Source organism: Hibiscus syriacus, unplaced genomic scaffold, assembly GCF_006381635.1.
Source record: "Hibiscus syriacus cultivar Baekdansim isolate YM2019G1 unplaced genomic scaffold, ASM638163v2 tig00111095_pilon, whole genome shotgun sequence".
Lineage (NCBI taxonomy): Eukaryota > Viridiplantae > Streptophyta > Magnoliopsida > Malvales > Malvaceae > Hibiscus > Hibiscus syriacus.
Window position 1 is genome coordinate 784,870 of NW_024062980.1, and position 25,920 is coordinate 810,789.

A 25,920-nucleotide genomic window follows, 5' to 3' on the forward strand; every position below is an offset into this window, starting at 1 on the left:
AAACGCCCAATCATCTATTCTGCAATCACTGGTACTCAAACTTGAGACCTTTAAAAAAATAACTATTTATTTTAATCACTAAGTTAATTTAGTTTGTGCAGTATGAACATAATATTAAAATCAAATAAATCTATCAATAATATATAATATGAGACACGGAAAATATCGCCAAATCGTAAACACGTGCTAGTTACAAGAATATTTTTCTTAATATATTTAATTATCACAATTTATTACGTAGGAATCTTTTTCGCAATATGTTAAATTAATTTAATTATTATGTACGGATTTTTTGTTTTTGGAGCATATGTATTGCACTGTTAAGGAGAACTAATTTCATATTTAGACGTAAAATTTTTACGAAAAATGATTAAATATGCTTTAGATGTAATTTCATCTTTTCACATTCAACATACTTAATCTTGTCCAAAATGAGATCTTAAGATTCCTTAAATTAATAAAACATTCAAACAGTCATTGCCCGAAATTTTAGCTAAATTGGATTTAAAACGCTTCTTCAGTTGTGAAACTATTATTTGTAGGGATTAAATTATGAAAAGGTAATAATATTATTAATAATTTGAAATTTCCAAATTTCTAGTTTTATTATGAAAGTAAAGTAAATGTAAATCCACTGTTAAAAATCTAACTTAAATCGAGTTAAAAATTAATGTCTAATATCTTTCCTTTTATATTAATTTGGGGGAAATTATAATGTAATATCTGTTTAAAAATAACTTTCAATTGTTTGACATTGAATGCTCACACCTCTGACATTCCTGATGCTCGAACCTGGAACCTCAAGGAATAACAATAATTCCTTTACCACTGAGATCGTATGTTTCGTGCTTAATCCCTAATTTCAATATCAAAATATAAGGACTATTTCATAAAGTATCATTTATATAAGTACCAAAGGAAAACAAACAAATTTAAGGGCTTTAAAAGACAATTCAAAATAAGCTTCTATGATTTCAAACTCGAGATATCAATTTTTTCTCCGAAAGATATTTCCTTTTAACGAAGATATCAATCTTTTAGAAAAGAGATCAGCTTTTCATTCTATTAATATTCAAAGCATCAATCTTTTTTTATATATATAGAGAATTGCAAAATTAAGTTTCAACATACATAAAAAGTACACTTTCATGCTAAATTTGACAATTAAAAACATATTAAATCAAAATCTAGACCCTATAATTCTTTCTAAACTATTTTTCATACGTGTTAAGCACTAGAACTACCATTTCATTCATTTTAGGTCACACCAATATTCCAACAAATTGCCAGCCTCTTATTGACAGAATCAAAACTAAACTGCATCATTGGTCTGGAAAATTACTCAGTTATGCTGAAAGATTTGAATTGATCAAATCTGTTCTCTTTAGTGTTCCCAACTATTGGTGCAGACAATTCATGCTTCCTCAATCTATTATTAACAGAATTGACCAACTATGTACACGGTTTCTTTGGAAGGGATCTGATCAAGCAGCTTCTGGAGCCAGAATCAGTTGGAAAAATATTTGCTGCCCAAAATCTGAAGGAGGCCTCGGTTTTAAAAATATCAAAACATGGAACAAGGCTTGCATGATTCAGCTTATACAGAACATTCTTACTAGGGAAGATTCACTTTGGGTTGCTTGGATTAAATTTTATGTGATTAAGAACAAAGATTTTAGAGACTTAAGTGAAAGTCCTACCAATAGCTGGGGCATAAATAAACTCTTAAAGCTAAGGACAGAGGCCCTTCCCATTCATAATGCAGGTGTTTCGAAGACTAAGAATATATGGGAAGAAGTTAGAGATAAAAATAACAAGGTTCCATTGCATAATGTGGTTTGGTTTACCCTTCATATTCCAAAAACAAGTGTGATTACTTGGATGGCTATTCTTGATCGACTCTCAACTCATGATAGACTCTCTCGGATGGGAATTCAAACTGATGGAATATGTGTTTTCTGCAAAGAGGAAATTGAAACTAGAAATCACTTGTTTGCTGACTGCAAATTTGCTAAAACCCTGTGGAACTCAATATTGCAGCTCACTCATTTGCGCAAATCCCATATGTCTTGGGAAGCAAGGCTTGCTTGGTCTTGTAAAGAATGGAAAGGTAAATCTCTCATCTCCACTATCTTGAAGATAACTTGGAATGCTTATATCTATTTGATTTGGGGAAAAAATAGAAGAATCTTTCAAAATAGAAATAAAGACGTGAAATAACTTTTGAAGAACATCAAGGAGCTTGTCCGAATTCAGTTAATTGGTAGGAACATTAATAGACTCGGTGCTGTTAATTCTACTCTCTGTAGCTATTGGAGTATAGACTAAATATTTTTGTTGTAAATAACTGTTATACTCCTATTTGGGATTTTTTTTTGTAGCATGATTTTCTCATTTGGATAATAAAATTTCAATTTATCCAAAAAAAATTCCAACAAGTTATATTATCCAAAAAAAACATTTCATAACATCCATAGAACAAAAACACATCATTTGACATGCTAAGTCCTCAATCATGTTTGTAAACTTACCAAACATGCATTACATCACACAACAAAATCATGAATAAGTATCAAAGTCTCAACAAACAAACATTTGCGAATCTTTGAAGAAGTTTAAAGTCATATTTAAATATTCAAAACATAGAGTAATGATGTTAGATGATGCCCATGCAACCCCTAAGCCTTAGGAATGATGTAGGTCTTTAAAACAAGTGTGTGGATGTCTTTTGGGGTTATTTTTAAGTCTTATTTAGGGGTTTTTCGTTGTAGTATTATATTGTTTCTACAAATATCGATACTATATTAATTTAGTCTTGAAAATTTAGGGTTTAAAGGATTGATATTGATATTGATTCTTATATTATTCATATTGTTAATTGAGTATTAATACTCCCTTGATTAGTATCGATGCCATCAATTTGGTATCTATAGTCATGGCTTGGTGTTGGTACCATTGAGTGAGCATCGATACTCAAGTATTTGTACTCTTCATTTGACTATCCTTACTATTTGTTTAAGTATTCATACTTTCTGTTGAAGTATACATTGTCCTTGGTTGAATATCCATACTCTTTAATATTAAAAGATTGTAAATATCTCTTGATACACTTGCATAACTACGATTTGCTATGAAATGAATAGACAAGCTCTGTAAAGGGTCTTTGTAACACCCTAAATATCAGTCTGGTAGTTTTGTGTTGACCCAAGAATTTATTTAATAGACTTATTATAATACGAGGGTTCTTGGGTTCGACTTTGAGTTTAATCAGGTAAGGAATTAGCCTTGTAAAAGATAAAAAGGGGATTTTAAGCTTGGAAAGAATATGAAAGGACATAGAGTGTAATTTTACCATTGAAGAAACATATTTGGGTGAATTTTCCTACTTTAGACATGGGTTTTGTGGTGAGCCAAAAAGGTCTCATTTCCCTTATTCATCTTCTCTTCTCTCTTCTCTCTTCTCCCTTCTCCCTTCTCCCTTCTCCCTTCTCCCTCTCCCTTCACATTCATTTTTATTTTTCTCTCCACTCAAGCAAGAACAAAAGAAAAAAGTTTTACCTTTCTTCATCTCCTTTTTTAATCCAAAATCTATAGGTAAGAATCTTAATCTAGGGTTCTTAAGCATCATGAAAAGCTCACCATTTTCTCTAATGGTGGTTAAGCTCTGAGCGCTTCCTTCAATGTTTTCTTTTGATTTCCTTATGTTATAGTTATTATTTAATAATTAGTGTCATTCCTTTTCATGTTGGAATCAAGTTATGGCTCTTGGTTAAGGGAAGGATGATGCAAGAACACCCATAAAGGTAAGAAGTTGACAAGGTTGGTTTTTGGAGGATCTAGAAAGATATTTGGGTAGCTAGGAGTTGAGGTAACAAAATTTAACTCTTCTTTACTTCTTGTATGTCATTTAAATAAGTGTGTTTGCTTGTATGGGGTTGGAAGAACATGTGGGGTTTGGGTTTTTGATTTGTTGTTAAGGATGTTTTGGATGTTGTTCTAGTGTAAAAATGATGTATAATAACCCCTTATAACTTCCATAAGCTTTAATAAACAACTTATACCTTAAAATAAGTGTTTGGTGTTGAGTTTAAGGGTGTTTTCCTAGTAAAACAATGTAGTTCAGAGCGATAGTATCGATACTATATGAACAATATCGATATTATTCATGTTCTAGGTGAAAACATGTTTATTTTAGGCCTCGGTATTGATACTAGAGTTTTGGTACCGATACTGACCTGTTGGTATTGAGACTGAGGGTTATACTATTGATACTAGAGCTCGGTGTTGAGACTAGATGCTTGGTTTTGAGATTCCTGGTCTCCATATTGAAAGACTGGTCTCCATACCGGAGAACTAGTCTCTATACCGAAGATTGAGTATCCATGCCAGAGGCTTAATATTAATACCTAAAATGATTGAGTGACTTAGTGATGTCAAATAGACTCAAAAATTAAGAATTTAATATCGATTAAGGTTGGACATCTAGCTCGAGTGTGGGACGTCACTAAATTATCATTGGGACTAAAATTACCAATTTACCCTTATGGGCCTCAAATGAATGGGATAACTTATATGAGTTACTTACGCATAACGAGAGTATGTTATTCGTCCATTCAATTCAAGAGTGAATCAAGGCAAAGCATGATAAGATTGACTAGAGTGTTACCACTAATTAGCAAACATGTGTCGAATGTCAGATTAACAGATAATCCAACAAATGATTAGTAGTAACACAATTCTAGTTTGTATATGCCATATGTAACTCTTTGTATCCCTTTTGATATACATGATTGGTTAGTTGGGTTCATGAAGCATGTACAAGTAATCCATGGTAAATTATATCTTTGATGTTTGTAATCATGAAAGATAACTTCTTTAAACCTTTAAGACTTTAAATAAAACTCTAATAACGTTTACGAGCCTTAGTGGGGTGAATGGGTGAACTTAAGAAACATTTTAAGACACATTTTCTTGTCCAAAGTAGGGAACTTCAGGCCGTGAGTATTAGTACTGGAAGAACAATACTGATATTATTCTTTGAATAGTGTAAAAACAAGGCATTTTGATAAGGTAGTATCGATACTCTCTTAAGGGTATCGATACTCATGGTCGATTTTGATACTCAAAGGGTGGTATCGATACCAGTGTAAATTAAGGATTGTAATAGCCATTTTTGGTACCGATACTCATGAGAGTATTGATACCTAGGGTAGAGTATTGATACTCCCCATCAGGGTATCGTTATTGATGTATATTTTTAAAATATCAAAGGCATTTTTGGTATCGATACTCAGGGTGAGTATCAATACTACTGGCACAATATCGATACGATCGTCATAAATTGGGTAAATTTTCCAGTCAGTTCAAATGTTTGGGTTTGGGGGTTTTAAGGTCTTATAAGCTTTATGTACTTGAATACAAGTAGAAACAATCAAGTTAACCAAAAACACATTTAGAAATCAAGCAAGTTAGGATGACATAAGATTTGTATTTGTATGACACTCTGGAAATGTTAGGACACCTGAGTTACTTTAGCATTATGATGATCATCCTTTGTTTGTGAAATATCCAAATATTTTCTGACTTGGTACGTATCCGATGCATGTAAAATTTTGGATTATATTGATACTCATCCGATGCACGTAAAATTTTGGATCGTGCCCTATGGTCGAATAGGTTCGAGAGGTGAGCTTCTGATGCACGTAAAATTTTGGTTCTTACCCCGATGCTATCATGTTTCAAGATAGGCTGGTGTGATGTTCGAGATGCATGTAAAATTCATTCGACCACATTGTTAAACCTATCTCATGTTTTTTATATGTTTCTTCATACTGATAAGATGTTATGTAAGCTAGGGGTGTCGTTCTGAGATGTACGTAAAATTATTTCGACCACACCACTAGGCTTACCTCAGTATGTTTTTAGCGTACTTGTATGTACATGATTTCATTTGTTAGCATGATTATTTAATGAATGTATGTAGCATGGTAGATGTATTGTGTGATGCGGGGTTTGCGATCTCAGTGTTTTGGAATGTTTTTCTGTTTCCAGGTTTCAGGTTTTGTGGAGTGCAATGGGACAACGACCGCATTAGAAGAGTCTTAGCGGAGTACCGAAGTACAATGATGACATAATGGGCATATAGAGGTCATGATTTGAAATGAGTCAGCTTGTAACATTTTAATTCTTTATTTTATTTATCGAGTTTCTAAATTAGGTCCTCATATTTGTACATTGTTATGATTTCATCCGTTGTATAAATATTTTAAAGTGAGTATGGTTTCAAGGAAAAAAACTTCGGTTAACCACTTTGGTGGTCCTGTGTGGCATTCGAATCCGTGGGATTTAAATGTTACATTTAGTAGTATCAGAGATAGAGTTTAGTTGGTTGTAGGTTAACCTGGTCGAGTCCTACATGCCCTCAAATGTTACCAAGTGTTCTCACAGACTGATACTCTGATATCATTCGTCCATCGTTGATTAATAAGTTAATGTGATAGTCTTGACTAATAAAATGGGTAATAAAGATAAATATACAAAAAAAAAATATTTATGTGACTAAGTTGGGAATATGAAACCTATTGAGGTTGGGATATCAGGTGCTAAAATATGACAGTAAATGTTCGAATGAGGAACCTAGTCTCTCATGGTGAATATGGCTAAGGAAGTACTTTATGAATCTATGAATAAAATAGAAGTATAGAAAGTGTTAGCATAAGATAAAAAAAGGAGTTTGTACCTCAGTAAATATATATGTGTGAAGGATGATCTCATCAGGGTGATGAGTCATTCATTAAAATAAGAGTCAATTAGATTGTCATCTTTTCACCAGCTTTGTATACGTAAGTGATGTTAATTTTCTTCTTCAAACAAGTCTAGAAAATCAGAGTGCACATAAAAAACGATTGTACGCCCGTCAATTTTTCTATCATAAGTTGAGATTCTCTTAGGATTTTGATTTTGTGAATCTTATTCGGCTAACTGAGCCATTTTGGGGAAAATGTACATGCTATTCCTCTAAGTCAATGACCCGTGAGGAGAAAAAAATTCATAAAACCTGCATGTCTTCAAAGAAATCTTTTGTTCGATTCTTATAGACTGTATGTCTTTTAGTATTTCTTAAAGGATGATCCTCATGATAGGTGTATCCACAACCTTTCTGAATTTTATTCCTTATTATGATCGTGTCATTTTGTCAGTTAATTTTATAAATGGCGTTCTTATGTGTTTGATCTCAATCAAGAGCATCACTCAAACTGTTTTGATAATGAAATAAGTGAATGTCTCATTAGTTTTTAAGATTCTCTACTTGTGATCTTTAATCAATATTGATATGCAGACGAACAAATCTTTTCTTTGCTATGATAAGAAAATGTCTTTTCAGCCTTATTAAATGAATACTCTGACGGTCCTAATAATATTCCTCAGTTGGATGTCCTATGGAAGCAAGTGGTTGTATTAATTCTAAAACAATCATATTTAACTCTAAGAAGAGTCGTTAGTGTGTTAATCTATCTGTTAGTTAATAAGAATTTTGTTATTGTGGTAACTAATATGTCAGTTGCTAATGGACTCATTTGTCCAAGATTTGTGTTATCTCAAATTTGTTTGAAAAAATAGACCTGTGTTTGGATTTCTGCAAATTGTACACCATAAAAATTCTCAACTTTCGAATTCACTCAGATTCAAGTTTCTTTGACCTTGATGAATCCTTTATCGTAAATTCTGAAACGATTATCCCTTGATCAGTTCTCGATGGAGTATGATAATCAAGTTAGACCTTAAAGTATCTCTCATTTTCTTGAAACAACCAGAAGGTGAACACTTATCTTTACGAACCCCTCAGATGCTTCGTGCACTTTGTTGACATTCTTTTGTTAAGTCTCAGAAGTTCTATTACATTCCGATGATTCAGTTGACTCTAAATTTTTAGCAAGTTATTATAAAGGTTGCTTTGAGTTCTATTAGAGAAAGAGAAGCACTTGTAAGCTTTGTCTTTATTCCATGCTATGCTTTGTACAATTCGGGGATGGTAAGACTCCCTTGATCGTATTGGTGTCTACCTTGTGTTAGAATTTCATCCAGCCTATATTTGATATTACACACAATTGTGTTATCTTTATTTCCTCTATGATGTCTTTATTCGAGCCATTGTATCGTGAAACATATTGGAGGAATGTTCATGAATCAAAGATTTTGTTTGTCTCTATTTGATAAAAATTGACCAGTATGTTAAATCTCTCATGCATTTTTAAATTTATGGTGTAAGAGAAACATTTGTTAAAGTTTGCTAATTTTGTCACTAGATTTCTTGGTTGATATACTAAATATTAGAAATATTTCGCTTAAGTGAAGATTCCTAGAAAGACTACTCATTTTTGTTCGACGATCTCATTGCGGAAAGATAATCGACTAGGAATTTGTGGACTCGTTTCGTCAAATATCTTCTAATCCTTTAGAGGTACACTAATTCATAGTGATGCATTTCGAATGCGGTAGAATGCTTTTAGTGAAGGTCTTTTGAAGGACCAAAGGAATCACAAAGGTTGGGTAGCTCGAGTGTTTAACTAGCAGTTTTATTTAGGAAATTTTGAGGACAAATTTTTTTAGGATGAGAGAGTTGTAAATTTCCGAATATCGATCTAGTAGGTTCATGTCGACCCAAGAATTTATTTAGTAGACTTATTATAACAAGAGGGTCCTTGGGTTCAAATTTGAGTTTAATTAGGTAAGAAAGTAGCCTTGTAAATGATAAAAGGGGATTTATAAGCTTAGAAATAATATGGAAGTACCTAGATTGTAATTTTACCATTGAAAAAAATGGTTGATTGGGGGGGTGATTCTTTCCTATTTTAGACGTAGGTTTTGTGGTGAGCCAAAAAAGGCTTCTTTACCTTTTTCATCTTCTCTTTGTCTCCACTCAAGAAAGAACAAAAGAAAAAAGGCTTCACCTTTCTTCATCTCTTTGTCCAATCCGAAATCTATAGGTAAGATTCTTAATCTAGGGTTCTTAAGCTTCATGAAAAGCTCACCATTTTCTCTAATGGTGGTCTTGAGCTTCATGAAGGTTCTAATGAGGATTTAAGCTCCAATAGCTTCTTTTAATGTTTTCTTATATTATACTTGTTATTTAACAACTAGCATACTTTCTTTTCATGTTGGAATCAAGTTGTATGTCTTGGTTAGTGGAAGGATGGTGCAAGAGCCCCCATAAAGGCAAGAAGTTGGCAAAGTTGGTTTTTGGAGGATCTAGAAAGGTATTTGGGTAGCTAGGAGTTGATGTAACACACTTTAACCTTTCCTTCTTGTATGTCATTTAAATGAGTATGCTTGCTTGTATGGGGTAGGAAGAGCATGTGGGGTTTGGGTTCTTATTCTTTGTTAAGGACGTTTTGGATGTTATTATATTGTAAAAATAATGTATAATGACCCCTTATAACTTTCATAAGCTTTAATAAATAACTTAGACCATAGAATAAGTGTTTGGGGGTAAGTTTGGGGGTGTTTTTAGAGAAAAAATAGTGTGGTTCATAGCGGTAGTATCAATAATGTATGAACAGTTTAGGTTGTTCATGTTCTAGGTGAAAACAAGTTATTTTTTGGCCTCGATATCGATACGGAGTATGATATAGATATCAACCTCTTGGTATCGAGACTAAGGGTTGCAGTATCGATATCGGATGTTCAATATCGAGACCAGACTTGAGCTAGATGCTCGACCTTAATTGATATTAAATTCTTCACTCTTAAGTCTATTTGACGTCACTAAATTGTCCTTGGGGCTAATATTACCAATTTATCCTTATGGGCCTCAATGAATGAAATAACTTATATAAGTTACTTTATGAATGACGAGAGCATATCAGTCGTCCCTCTAATTCAAGGGTAAATCAAAGGAAAAAAGATCATATTGACTAGAGTGTCGCAAGTAATTAGCAAACCTGAGTCAAACTTCAGAGTAACAGATAATCCAACAAGTGAATAATAGTAACATGATTCTAGTTTGTGTATGAGACATGTATATCTTTATAGCCCTTTTGATATGCATGCTTGGTTAGTTGGGTTCATGAAGCATGTAAAAGTAATCCATGGTAAATTATATGTTTGATGTTTGTAAGCATGAAAGGTAACTCCTTTGGACTTCTAAGACGTCAAATGAAACTCTAATAATGTTTGTGAGCCTTAGTGGATACATTTTTGTGTCCAAAGTAGGGGACTTCAGGTCGTGAGTATCGGTACTGGAAGAACAATACCGATATTGTTCTTTGAATAGTGTAAAAACAATGACATTTTGAGAAGCTATTATCGATACTCACTCAAGGGTATCGATATTCGTGGTCGATTTTGATACTCAAAGGGTGATATCAATAGCGATGGTTATCGATACTAAGGGTAGAGTATCGAAACTCTCTATCTGGTATCGATACCGATGTATTTTTTCAAAACATCGAAGGTATTTTTGATATTGATACTCAGGGTGAGTATCGATACTCAGGGTCTGTATAGATACTGCAGGCATAGTATCGATACCACAATCATGAATTGGAAAAAATTGTCAGTTGGTTCAAATATTCAGATTTAGGGGTTTTGAGGTCATGTATGACGCTTGGGAAAAGCGGTTAGGACACCCGAGTTACTTTAGCATTATGATCATCATCATCTGTTTATGAAATATCTGGATATTGTCAGACTTGGTACGTATCTGATGCATGTAAAATTTTGGATCGTACCGTAAGGCATCTGATGCACGTAAAATTCTGGATCATACCCTATGCTCAAATAAGTTTATGAGGTGAGCTTTCAGTCCTTATCCCGATCTCTCGAGTATCCGAGATAGACTAGGGTAAGTTCTGATGCACGTAAAATTCTGATTCTTACCCCGAAGCTATCACATTTCAAGATAGGTTGGTGTGATGTCTGATAAGCACGTAAAATTCCTCCAACCATAATGCAATACCTATCTCATGTTTGTTGATATGTTTCTTCATACTCATAAGATGCTAGGTAAGCTAAGGGCTTCATTTCGAGATGCACATTAAATTCCTCCGACCACACCACTAGACTTACCTCAGTATGTTTTTGAGCGTATTTGTATGCACATGATTTTGTTTATTAGCATGATCATTTAAAGAAAGCATGTAGTATGGTAGAGGTATTATGTGATGCGTGACTTGCGAGCTCAGCGTTCGAAATGAGTTTTCATTCACAGGTTTCAGGTTTCGTGGAGTACGATGGGACAATGACATCATCGGAAGAGTCTCAGTGGAGTACCAGAGTACAATGACGACGACTTAGTAGGCATGTAGAGGTCATGATTTGAAATGGGTCAGCTTGTAACTTTTTAATTCTTTATTTTATTTATAAAGTTTCTAAATTAGGGCCCCACTTTTATAAATTGTTATGATTTCATTCATTGTATAAATATTTTAAAGTGAGTATGGTTTCAAAAAAAATTTGGGTTAACTATTTCGGTGATCTGGTATGGCATTCGAATATGTGGGATATGGTGTTACAATCTTAATACATGAAGGACGAAATACCTTTTAGTGGTAAAATAACCAAAATACCCCCTAAGGTCTAATAAATTGAGTTTTGAAGGGCTATAACATAAAGAATTGAGTAGAATGATATTAGGAATTGTGAATGTGTTTGATAAAACCATAAATAAATTAAAATAATGAGAATAACCTTATAAGAGTAACAATGGAAATTCTCCTAAGGGCTTAATTGGTTAAGGTAAATCGTTAAATGAATAAGAATGATAATTTTTTAGTAGAACTTATCAATGGTTCATGTGAACATATGTGTTTGAGATTAATGAAAATGTTTTGAAGATTATATGAGTAAAATGTCCATAAGGGTGCGTTTGGTTCACGGAATGGAAGATTACCAGTGGGAATAAAAGATTACCAGGGAATAGGATTACTAGAAATGTTGTATTTTGTGTTTGGTTGGTTTAGCAGGAATGTAAGATTACTTTGTTTGGTTAAAGGAATAAAAGATTATTGGAATGTATATTTGATCAAATTGTCCTTATTATATATTTGTTTTTTAACAAGTTGGAAAATATTTATATATTTTCTTTAAAAATTTTAAATTCATAAAATTTATATATTTTTTTTACAAAATTGAAAATATAAAAAGGTTAAATGAAAGGGTAAAATTTTATTTTAACCCCTAAACTTCATATAAAATTTTAATTATAGACTTTTTTTTTTATAAATCTAAAATAGTTTAAGGATAAATTTTTAATTTAACCTTTGTAGAATTTTTATTATTTAATGACAGAATAATGATATTTTTGAAAGAAAAAAAATTTAAAGGGCATTTTAGTCCAAAACACCGGTAATCCAACAATACTTAAGAAAATGGAGGTAATGATATTCCCGTTAATATACCCCAAAAAATCCACTATTGGTAATGTAAGATTACCGGGAATGACATTCTCAGCCAACCAAACGGGGGAATGTGGATTACATTCCTATGAGAATCTCACATTCCCCCAACCAAACATTCCCTAAGAGTAAAATAATAAGAGCACCTTATGAGAATAAGAGAATAGTAATTTCTCATAACATAAGGAAATCTTTCATAAGCATATGATGAGAATTTATTAAGGGCTAAAAACTATGAAAAAGACCTTATAAGTGGAAATTATAAAAATACATATGTTATATATATATATATTATTGTTCGTTATATTTCCTTCGGTCTAGGAAATAATTTGATTATAATTAAATAGTTAGATAGTTTGATTAGTAAAATTAAAAGATCGATTGTTAAAATAATAAAAGATAACAATTAAGTGGTAATTGATATAGTTTATCTATAGGAAGTAATTTGTAAACATCTAACTAAGATTCTGTTCTAACTAAATTTATTAACAAACCTAGAACTGAGGTCAATTGGTGACTAGTTCTGTTCTAAACTACATGTATATTATATTCGATATTATTTGATACTGAATATGAGTATTATTTATGTAATTTTTTATTGGTAATTTACGCTTCAAATCATTTTGATCCCTTATGCCCTCTGAATTAAGATGTATATTTATTCATGATGTATGAATATTTTTTAGTTTTCATTTTAATTAGTTTTTTAATACTAAGTTGCATGATTCGTCGCATATAGATATTATTTTTGTTTTTTTGGTGCGATACAATACTTATTTATTTATTTATTTATTTATTTATTTCAATGCTAATCGTTCTTTGTATGTATGATCTGATTTATCACAATTTTATTAATATCTTTACATTTTTTGCTTTCTTTCTAATGAAAATAATATTAAATATTTTTATTACTATTATTTGTGTTTGACTCTGCCATGTTATATATGTATATTTACTTAATATTTATCAACCTTGAATGCTTGTATAATGTTCACCCTTATGTATCTATCATATTTGTTTTAATTTGATTTATGAAATGTTCTTTTGTCAATATTTTGTGTATGTCTTATTTGATATTAAAGTGTTTAGTGTTTTATGAACATTTTCAAGAACATTCATTTGTATAATGGGCGTGGAAAGTACTACTTGATCGAAATAGTGTAATCCAATACGACATTCGAACAAAATGTGAACTTGAAATAAATCGAATTTATTTTACTAATTAATTTGTTTTTACTCGAATGACACAATGCATGATTTTTTAATAATTTATTTTATGCAATTATCGATAGTCGATTTATATTCAATTTATGCTTTCTGGCAACACTGAGAAGAGGACATTTCTCGTATAAAAGAGAAGTAGAGGGGATAGCCTTCCCATCTGATGATGTGTAAATCCCATGATTTCTCTTTAAAACAAAGAATGTCCTTTAACAAATAATTTGAAAAATATCATTTTCAATAAAAGATCGTAATTTAAATATTGACACGAATTCACAATTTTCACTATTTACGATAATATGTGAGCGACTAAGTATCAATTTTGGGCGTTGTGGGGTATTAATTATTTCTCACGCGTAACCGACTCCCGAACCCGTTAAATTAGATTTTTGGTAAGCGCAAACCAATTTATCTTAAAAAATGATATTTCTTAAAATTATTTTAAAAGACATTTTTAGGTATTCGACCTACCTAGCCCAAAGGTCGATGGCGACTCATATTCAATTTAATTTAAATTAATTCAAAATCGTCAATTTTTTAAATTTAATCATAATTGTTTTTTTAAAACATAGTTGTTTTTTTTAAAAAATAATGGTTAGAACTGTCAGTCCCTGTTATTTTTTTATGCTTTAATTTGGTTCTTAGATCACTCACTGTTTTTTTTATTAATTAGTTATTCATGTTTGTTATTTTATATATTTAGTCCCAATTTGTTTTATTATTGTATATTAGTCTCTAGACTATTAATATCATTATTATTATTATTATGTATACATTCATTTTTATATTTTAATATATATTAAGTATAAATATATGATATAATATTATGTGTACACTATATATATTTTATTATGAGTAACATTTTATTTTATCTTACTACATATATAATATTTTAAATTTGTTTTTTTCAATGTTTTGCATACTTATAAAATATTCGATTGTTCGACTAATCTATGGAAGACCTTCAAAAACTTAGAGTGTCCATTCGAGCGTTATTCAAACAAAATTAATATTTTATAGTTATTTAATACTTTTTATATTTCATATTTTTAAAAAACTATATATATAAGACATATTTCATTCTAAATAAAGGTATGCATGCATATTTATTATTCATGTAATGAAATTATTCTAGTAACTAATAAATACTCATTTTTTATTACTATTTTATTTATTTTATTTATTTTACGTATTTATTTTATTTTATTTTAATGATTTTGTTTTATTCATCTATCGTAGTCTAGATTTATTTACTTATCTTGTTCATATTCCATTTCCATTCATCCTTTATATGCCATTTATTATTGTTATATTCATAAATCATGCATTTGTTTTCTCGTTTTTTAAAATAATCAAATGCAATGTTATCTTGTGTCATGGGTTAACGAAATTACATTCAACATGACTGAATTTCAATTTATGTTAATTACATAGTATAGGAACACCCTTTTTAAGTAAAATCGAGTTAATTAAACCATTTCCATCGAGTCGGATATTTTAAAAGAGATTCACTCTTTTTTTAAAAAAACTAGTGAAAATAAAAGGATCGTAACCTAAATTTTGAGTTTAAATTTATAAAATTTTAGACAATATATAATTGAATGGTACCAATTTTAAACGTTGTGAGGGTGCTCACTATTTCCCACACATAATCAACTACCGAATTCAATAAAAAAAAATTCACTTAAACGCAAATCAATTTTCATCTTTCAAATGATTCTCGTTGTTATTATTAAAGAGGTTTTTATCGTAGCTGTCGCCAAGTTTATTGCATATTTAAAACAATTAAAACACATGAAAAAAGTCAAGTTATTGCACTAATAATATTATACGATAAATCATATTAATTTTACTGGCACGTGTTTACAATTAGGCGATATTTTCGATGTCTCATATTACATATTTGGCTTAGTAACACACTTTTAGTTATTTAAATTATATCTCAAATTAACTTTTGATACCTAAAATATTTTTTGTTAAAAGTAGGTATTTAATGTTTCTAGCATTACATTTTTATGTGTTTGTATCGTAACGACCGTTAAAATTTAGTCATTATTTGACACGTGTCATGCATATAAATTTTTTAAAAATTATTTAAAAAAGATTTCATATTATATTTAAAAAATCCAAAAATTTCACCATCGACCGATCATCATCGTTGAAACCATCAAAACTGTCTCGCAGCTGCAACTAAAATCTAGTCCCCCACCGATCGTAAAATTGTGCCGATCGTCGTGAAAAACACCGCGAAAGGTCGTCAATTTTTTAAATTTTCCTTCATTGTTTTTTATGATTCCGACGGCTACAGTTGATCGTACTTTACACGGACGCTACCATTAAATTCCTCGTCCTACTACGAACAAAATATAGTTGATGGTAACCCTCCGTCATTGTCGGAGGAGAGGGATGAGAGGAAAAGAGACGATGTAGGGTTTGATTTTTTTAAAATTTTTTTAATAATATTTTTATTATTAAAAAATAAAAAAATTAATGATAGACACATGAGTATAAAAGAGAAAACTTTAGACTTTTATTTTAAATAAAAAATTCTTTAAACACCAAAAGTCAATTTAAAAAATATTTTAAAACCTAAAAATATATTAAGCCTGTATCTTTTAGCAGATTCATTTGCTTTTAGCGTGTTCATATATATATTTTTATATTAGGTTGTGTTTTAACTCTTTTTAAGTTGTTTTTATATCTCAATTACACCAATGCCCCCCCCCCCGGTAGGGGAAAGAAAATATCTTAAAATAATAACATTGAATTAGAATCTATCAACATCGTTTGCTATTTTATTATTTCTTAAATTTGTTTAAGAACCTCATGATACCAATCCATCTTGCTTTACTATTTAAAAATGTTATTAAAATTATTATTAATTTTAAATAATCTTAGATAATTATAAGATAATAATATTACATATAACATGTTTATCTCGAATCTTCTACAAATAACTAACACTGTTTTTTCCTTTGGTCGATGAGCACTAATCTCCTCAAAAATTGGTATTCAATGGTCAAAACTTTTGGCCTTCCCTTAATTTTGTGAAGTTGGCATGTTTGCAACATAATGTGAAAACCTTAAACTGGGGATAGGACTAAAGCATGGGAGATTGTCAAGTTGTCATTTAATTGATTTAAACAAAAATAAACAACATTGTCAACTAGTAATTCGAAATCATAAAAAGTATTGAACCACCCGTAAAATATTTAAGTATCATAAAAAAATATTAATAAATAACATTTTGTACAGGTGGCTAAAGGAGGGTGGTATTGTCTATATAAAGAGAGCTTCATTGCTTATGAAAACTCACAATCTAAAAAAAAAATAAAGTAGAGAAAAGATGATATGGAAACGGTGGCACCCAAAGCTCTATTGACTAGTGAAAGAAAGATTTGTTCCGGCCTCGAGGAAAAACTTGTTGGTAATGTTCAATCCCACGTAATGTTGAAAATACTATTGGAAATGGGTATTTAAGGTTTGGATTCTCCACTTTCTTGTTCAGTGAAAGAGAACAAGGGGAACTCTTGCGCACCGCCGTCGCCATTCGTCCTACTCGGGTCGTGGTTGTGGTAATACGTGTCTTCGTGTTAGATGGCTATCAAGGAAGTGTTACACGTGTATGAGGAGGTAGTTATTTTGTTAGTTTGGTTAACTAGGTCTGTTAGTTTGTTAGTCGGTTACTGGGGAGCTGATGAGCTTAACCTTTCTTATAAATGTAATGTCCTTGCTGAGATGAATACAACACATACTTTCCTGTGTAACTTCTCTATTCCCTTTAATTCTCAACATGGTATCTTTCGCCAAAGTCCTGGGAATTTTGGTTTCACGCTTCTAAACTACCAACCTAGAACCGACAAAACTGCCATCGCCATGGGCATTGCAAAGTCCCTTAGCTTCGAAACCCCTTTCTCTATGCTCTCTGGCAGTGAAATCTTCTCTCTGGAAATGTCGAAAACAAAAGCTCTAATGTAAGCATTTCGAAAGTCCATCAGCGTAGGAATCAAGGAAGAAACCGAAGTGATCGAAGGCGAAGTCGTTGAAATCCAAATAGACCGTCCGGCAGTTTCTGAGGATACTGGTGAAATTCGAGCTGAGGTGAGGGAACAAATTGACACAAAGGTGGCAGAGTGGAGAGAGAAAGAAAAGGCAGAAATTGTGCCTGGTGTTCTCTTTATTGATGAGGTGCACATACTTGATATTAAGTGCTTTTCTTTCATGAACTGTGTTCTTGAGAATGAGATGGCCTCGATATTAGTAGTTGCTACGAACAGAGGAGTAACTTCAATCCGTGGCACAAACTACAAATCCCCGCATGGAATTTCAATCGATCTTCTTGATCAGCAACAGGTTAATTTGGTCAGCAACTATGATCTTCCTGTGAAACATGACAACCGTATGGAACCTGGTTGTGAGGTTTACTTGCTTAGAATTGGTAGAGCATGTCATTTTGACCGCAAGGGAGCTGTGTTCAACTTACTCTGTGGTGATGCGGACCAAATGTTTCAATGATGTTGTTAGTGTTTGGTTTGTTTCACATTGTTGTTATAGAATAGGTTTTATTTTTAGAATTTTTTTTGTTGAATGTTCTTCCACATCAAAAGTTTGCATCGATTCAAGTCGAACGGAGGGAAGCATCGGCACTTCCGATTCAAGTAGAACGGAGGGAAACATCGACACTTCCGATTCAAATCGAATGGAAGGAAGCATCGATACTTTCGATTCAAGTGAACGGAATGAAGCATCGACACTTCCGATTCAAGTCGAACGGAGGGAAGCATCGGCACTTTCGATTCAAATCAAACGGAATGAAGCATCGGCACTTCCGATTCAAGTGTTCATTTTTTTTTTCTTTTCATCAACAAGGAAAAGTAGAGGGAATGTTAGATTGTTGTCAAAGAGGAGAAAATGAAGAGTAGGAGAAAAGTAGATGGCTATCAAAGAAGTGTTACACGTGTATGAGGAGGTAGTTATTTTATTAGTTTGGTTAACTAGGTCTGTTAGTTTGTTAGTCGGTTACTGGGGAGCTGATGAGCTTAACATTTCTTATAAATGTAATGTCCTTGGTGAGATGAATACAACACATACTTTCCTGTGTAACTTCTCTATTCCCTTTAATTCTCAACACTTCGACACGTCCGCGCGGATACCATCTTTTTAGAGAAAATTCTTGTGAAATTTCTCTTTGAAAGAAACAAATAAAAATGTGAAAGATTTCACCAGATATTTATAGGCTGCTGAGGACTGTTTAAATTCAAATAATAAAAGTTGGTTTATGTGCGGTCTAAAATTAAGTAATTTGTAACACCCCAAATATTGGGTCAGTGACTAAAGTGTAAGAATTTAAAAATTAGTGATTTAATTTCGATAATTAGAAAAGTTCAAGGACTAATTTAGAAAATTTGTATATAGGACTTATTATTAAAGATTGAAGGTTGGAAGGACAAAGTGCTCTTTTTTCATGAAAGGAATTAAAATTTTATTTATAAGGATATTTAAGCATGTGGGAAATGAGGAAAAAGGAAAAGAGAATTCTGTATACTCTTTTCTTCTTCTCTTCTACCGTATGCTACCATGATTAAGGTAAGTTAATTGAAGTTGTTTCATTCCTTCATTTTTTTATTTGGTTTTGGTTCTTTTGGTAATATAGAAGTTTAATAAAGCTTAAAGATGAGCAGAAACTAAGAGATGGATAAATTAATAGTGATTTAGTAAAATGGGATTTTGAGGGAATCGTTAGGAAATGATGAATATTTGAATTCTAAAGGAATATTTGACTTGTCAAGGGATTAAAAGTATAAAAAAGGATTAAGAACATATTTGAAGAAGTGATATGATTTTTAGTCTCAAGAGTTATATGGATAAATTTGGATGTCTAAAGGAGATTATTGTATATAAGTTAGTTGGGGTAAGTGTAAGTTTGTTTAAAGGAATGAATGCGGTATAAAGTACGAGATTTAAGTGAAGATGGGTAAATTTTTTAAATGAAACAGAAGAATTCTGGGTAAGGGTATCGGGACTAGAAGAACAGTACCAATACTATAAGGTTAAATTTAAATAATTTTGTATGAACCGAAGAACAATATCGATACTAATTGAATTAGTATTGGTATTGATGTGGAGGTATCGATACCAAGAGGACGGTATCGATACTGCAGTTGAAAGGGGATTTCCAAAATGCTAAAATGGTATCGGTACTGAAGTGGGTATCTGTATCATAGAAGAGAAGTATCAGTATTGTAGGTAGAGTATCGATACTAGTTAGTCCGAAATGTTAAATTAAGTGTTTTATTTTGTTTAAGTAAAGATTAATTGGATAGGTGTAATTGAGCTCTGACATTCATGGGTCATATTAATGTGTAGATTTGATCGGAAACAAGTGTAGAACGAATAGACGTGCAGAGTTAGTAAGCTAATGTAAAAGAGGGGTTGCTTAGGGCTTAGGTGAGGTAAATGTGAGTGGTATTTATTTAAATAATTTATGATTGGAGGAAGGCTTGTGATGAGCCAACCTAAAAACGTTTTTAAATAAAATGAAATGACATGAGTTTATGTGAAGATTTTCTATATGAGTATGATTCATATAAGTAAATGAATAAGTGGAACAATGATATGTAATATGAAATAGTTATGTGAATCACTAAGAATATATGTTATGCGATTAAAGGAAAATATTGAAGAATGCTATGAGAAATAAAATACTTTGATTAAATGTTTGAATATGAATAAATAAGAAAATTTGATAATGTTATGTGACAAAGATCTACATAAAGTATATGTGAATATGTGATAAGTGTATATGTTTTATAGAACATAAATGATGTGAAGAAAAATGTTCTAGTGAAAAATGTGATCTACGTGAAACTGTTCTACGTGAAAGTAAACTATCAGAATATACTCTATACGAATAAGATACACTTTAATTAGTGAAACTCAAAATAATTATAAGTTAAAGACTGAGGTATATGTATGAGAATTAGAGGTATAGTTGGCATGTCAAGATTCAAGGGTTCTACATTGTCCTTCTAGACAATCTATGTGGTCCTTCGGGACATTTCTACATGGTTATTCGGGACAAATTCTACGCGGTCCTTCGGAAAAAACCTATGTGGCACTTCGGTGCAATTCTATGTGGCACTTCGGTGTAAATTATGTGAGCTGTGGTGAAATCATTAGTGCACAACCTCAGTGTACTCACATACCTTGAGTTCTCAGTATTATACATTGGGCGGATTAAACAAGTGGATATTAAATGAAAAGTGTATAAGTTATATGTAGTTTTTATATGAAATAAAAAATGATTATGAAAGTGTATATTGTTTAAAAGTTTATATTGTTAATGACATGAAAGGTATAATCAAGAATAAAATAAGTATAAATTCATCAGTGTTTAATAAGAGATATTATAAGTTATAAGACTTATGGTGTTTTGTAATTTAAACTTTCTCTTATAAATTTATACAAATGTTTTATTGTTTCATATTATTCATTATGCCTTACTAAGTCAATGACTTAGCGTGTGAGTGTTTTCACACGTAGGTTCAAGAGTATGCGAGATGTAAGCAGAGTAAGTAAAGACAGGACAACATATCTTTGCAGATTTTCAGATCAAAGAAATGTGATATTGTATATGATAGTGTCACAGGAAGGTTATTGACATGTACCATAAAAGTAAAGTATGGATGCTCTGATTTGTATTTTAATTATGATTTATTAAGTTTTATGTTTATTTTCATGTTTTTAATCATATTTTAAAAAGAGTCAAAGAGTTTGAAAAGTTAATGTGACACATCGGATTCATATCTTGGTTGGATATGGGTTGGGTGTTACATTTAATGGTATCAGAGCCTAGGTTGAGTCAAGTTTTTTAAATAGATCGACCGGTCAACTGTCAAAAAATGTCTGGTTTGTACATGCCAACGAAATAATAAGTATATTTGATATGATAATATAATGAGTATATTGTCCTTGCTGGTATAATTAAATGATTGATATTAAGAGATGTATAACTAAGGGGCCTTCTGAAGTGAAGGGAGAATTAGAGTTAATAAGTGAATTAGTAATAAGGTAAAATGAATAACATACGCCTCAGTGAGTACTTTTCGAATGATGGATGTGAGTTTGAAGCAATTTCAATCGTTTAATTCTTCAAGTTATTAGAATAAATGTTGTTAAAGAGTTGAAAGTTTAGGAGTACTTGAGTTAAATGAAGTAGCTGAATAAGGTCCTGATTCTATAGATCTTTGGTTAATGAAGAGAAAATTTGGTCGGATGGTCTCTACTGTTTTGAAACGAATAAGTTGGATGTAGTGGTCTCACTGCTAAGAGGTCGAGCACGTGTATGATAGATCACATGTGATAAAGAGAGTAAAGAGGTTCCCAACAATGATGTTTAGATGTAATTATTATGAAATTATGGATGGATTATAGTTCACAAAGTAAAGTAGCAAAGAGGAACAAGTATCCTCTTCTGGGGATTTAGAATAATCTTGGTTGCAAATTAGATATATTTGGTTGTTAAGCCAAATAGATTGGCAAGATAAAAAAAATAAAGACATGAAGTAGAATCTTGATTAATGCTTTAAACTTCAGAAAGAAGTTAATGTTGAAATGGTAGAAAGTATAAAATAAGTACGATTTATGATTGATTGGAAGTGAAAAAGTTATTTTGAATTCGAAATCTGTTGGAGCTCTTTGATTATTCTAAAGATTTATGGAGAAATTCTCTTTGATTTCTCCCCACTAAGCATGTTATTAGTAGGGAAGGCAATAGTTATTTGTATTGCAAGAAACAAGGAAATGCAAGATAAGTAATAATAAGATCTGTAGAAAAAGTAATTGGGTTTCGATCGAAGTAAAAGAAATTATTTCGATAAGCAAATAATGAGTTAAAATTTGTTAATCGATAAGAAGTCAGGTTTAAATGTCAACTCTATAAACTGGATTAGAAGACTCGTAAGAAAGAGTATCATAAATGTTAGGTGCATATTTGAATCTAGTTCTTGAAGATTCAAGTGGAGAAATTTAAGTAAGGATTAATAAAGAATAGTGTTATGTACAAGTAGAGTAAAATATCAAAGTTAAGTAGGTGCAATAAAATAGGTAAGCAATAATGTGTACAAGTAGTAAGATGTTGTTTCTCCTATTGATATGAAAAGAATATTGAAGTATAAGAAAAAGAGATGATCTAGGTTACAAGTAAGTTTTTGAATAAAGAAGGAAAGTTTTCGAGTTATGAGTAAAAGTTAGCAAATATTGTACTTGCTTAAAGACGATGGAAAAAGTATTGGATTAACTGCATTGAAGTTAAAGAAGGGAACCTGAAGGGTTGGTCAAATTACAAAGTCAAAAGTAAGACAAAGAAAAAGGCTAAGACTTTTAGAGATCATAAGAAAGATATTGAAAGTGATATGTTATGTTGATCATTAGATGTCTGTTGGAAGAAAAAGGTAGTACCTTAAAAGAAGATAGAAGTTCAATATTTTTTTTGTAAAAATGAGGAATATGTAAGTACATATATGATAGGATAAGAAAATTGAGAAAAATTTAAGAGTATATGATATGTTAAGATAATAAAGAAATATTTTCATTATGTAAAGAGATAAAGACACAAGGAAGATAAGTAAAAGGTTTAAAGAACCAAGTGTTTTAAAGGATCTTATAGAGGTGTAACTGATAAGTTTTACATGTTAAAAATAAGGTGTTAAATAAATTTGGAATGAAATGTTGATTAATTGCAACGTGGCAGATTAATATGATAATGGGTATGACAAAATTATAAGATAATTTTTACTTTGAGAATTGTTGAGTATATGATGATCTTTAAAAGAAAGATAAATTTTAGTGTTGGTCAAATATAGAATAAGTAAAAAAATGAGAAATTAAAGATTTAAAGTCTGTGGAATGGTTGCATGCCATGAAAAAGAGTTCACATCAAGTTGATTTTAAATGAATATCATGTCTGCAAGTTATGAAATTTTCAAGATAGCTTTATATGAAGTTTTTCGTAGAAGAAGATATGAGACATCATTAAGTTGATTAGAATTGAAAGATTGAAACTTAGGGCGGCCATATTTGATTAAAGAAGTTGAAAATAAGTGAAGATTATCAAGGATAATCTTAAGATAGAAAAGGATCGACAAAAGTTATATGCGGGTTTGAAGACAAAGGAATTTGAATTTCAAGGAACTGAAAAAAGTTCAATGTCTTTCATGTTTCAATATTTAAGAAATATTGATTAGATCTTTCTCAAATCATAGCATGGGAAGAAATATATAAGTTTAATCTATTTTGATCCATAAAGAAGTACCAGTACTGATTTTAGTAGGTGAAGTAAATAACTAAGAAATGAAATGAATCTGTCAGATTAAGTTCTTTGGGAAGTCACAAGTGGAAGAACAGTGAAAATTCGAGGACGAATTTTCTTAAGGGGAGATTTGTAACACCCCAAATTTTGGGTCAGTGACTAAAGTGTAAGGTTTAAAAGTTAGTGGTTTAATTTCGATAATTAGAAAAGTTCAAGGACTAATTTGGATATAGGACTTATTATTAAAGATTGAAGGTTGGAAGGGCAAAGTGGTCTTTTGTCATGAAAGGAATTAAAAATTTATTTATAAGGATATTTAAGCATGTGGGAAATGAGGAAAAATGAAAGGAGAATTCTGGATACTCTTCTCTTCTCTTCTCTTCTCTTCTCTTCTCTTATTCTCTTCCACTATATGCTTCCATGATTAATGTAAGTTAATTGAAGTTGTTTCATTCCTTCATTTTTTTTATTTGGTTTTGGTTATTTTGGTAATATAGAAGCTTAATAAAGCTTAAAGATGAGTAGATACTAAGAGATGGATAAAATAATAGTGATTTAGTAAAATTGATTTTTGAGGGAATCGTTAGGAATTGATGAATATTTGAATTCTAAAGGAATATTTGAGTTTTCAAGGGTTTAATTAAGGGATTAAAAGTATCAAAAAGGATTAAGAACATATTTGAAGAAGTGATATGATTTTTAGTCTCAAGAGCTATATGGATAAATTTGGATGTCTAAAGGAGATTATTGTTTATAAGTTAGTCGGGGTAAGTGTAAGTTTGTTTAAAGGCATGAATGCGGTATAAAGTACGAGATTTAAGTGAAGATGGGTAAATTTTTTGAAATGAAACAGAAGAATTCTAGGTAAGGGTATCGGGACTAGAAGAACAGTACCAATACTATAAGGTTAAATTTAAATAATTTTGTATGAACCGAAGAACAATATCGATACTAATTGAATTAGTATCGGTATTGATGTGGAGGTATCGATACCAAGAGGACGATATCAATACTGTAGTTGAAAGGAGATTTCCAAAATGCTAAAATGGTATCGGTACTGAAGTGGGTATCAGTACCATAGAATAGAAGTATCGATACTAGTTAGTCTGAAATGTTAAATTAAGTGTTTTATTTAAGTAAAGATTAATTGGGTAGGTGTAATTGAGCTATGATATTCATAGGTCATATTAATGTGTAGATTTGATCGGAAACAAGTGTGGAACGAATGGAAGTCCAGAATTAGTAAGCTAAAGTGAAAGAGGGTTTGCTTAGGGATTAAGTGAGGCAAAAGTGAGTGCAATTTTTTAAATAATTTATGATTGGAGGAAGACTTGTGATAAGCCAACCTAAAAATATTTTTAAATAAAATGAAATGAGCTTATGTGAAGATTTTCTATATGAATATGTTTCATATAAGTAAATGAATAAGTGGAACAATGATATGTAATATGAAATAGTATGTGAATCACTATGAATATATGTTATGAGATTAAAGGAAAATATTGAAGAATGCTATGATAAATAAAATACTTTGAGTAAAAGTTTGAATATGAATAAATAATAAAATTTGATAACGTTATATGACAAAGATCTATGTGAAGTATATGTGAATATGTGATAAGTGTATATGTTTTATAGAACATAAATGATGTGAAGAAAAATGTTCTAGTGAAAAATGTTCTAGTGAAAAATGTGATATATGTGAAAAGATTCTACATGAAAGTAAACTACGAGAATATACTATATGCGAATAAGATACACTTTAATTAGTGAAACTCAAAATAATTATAAGTTAAAGCCCAAGGTATATGTATGAGAATTAGATGTATAGTTGGCATGCCAAGAGTCGAGGGTTCTACGCAGTCTTTCGTGACAATCTATGTGGTCCTTCGGGACATTTCTACGTGGTCCTTCAGGGAAAATTCTACACGGTCCTTCGGGACAAACCTATGTGGCACTTCGGTGCAATTCTATGTGGCACTTCGGTGCAAATTA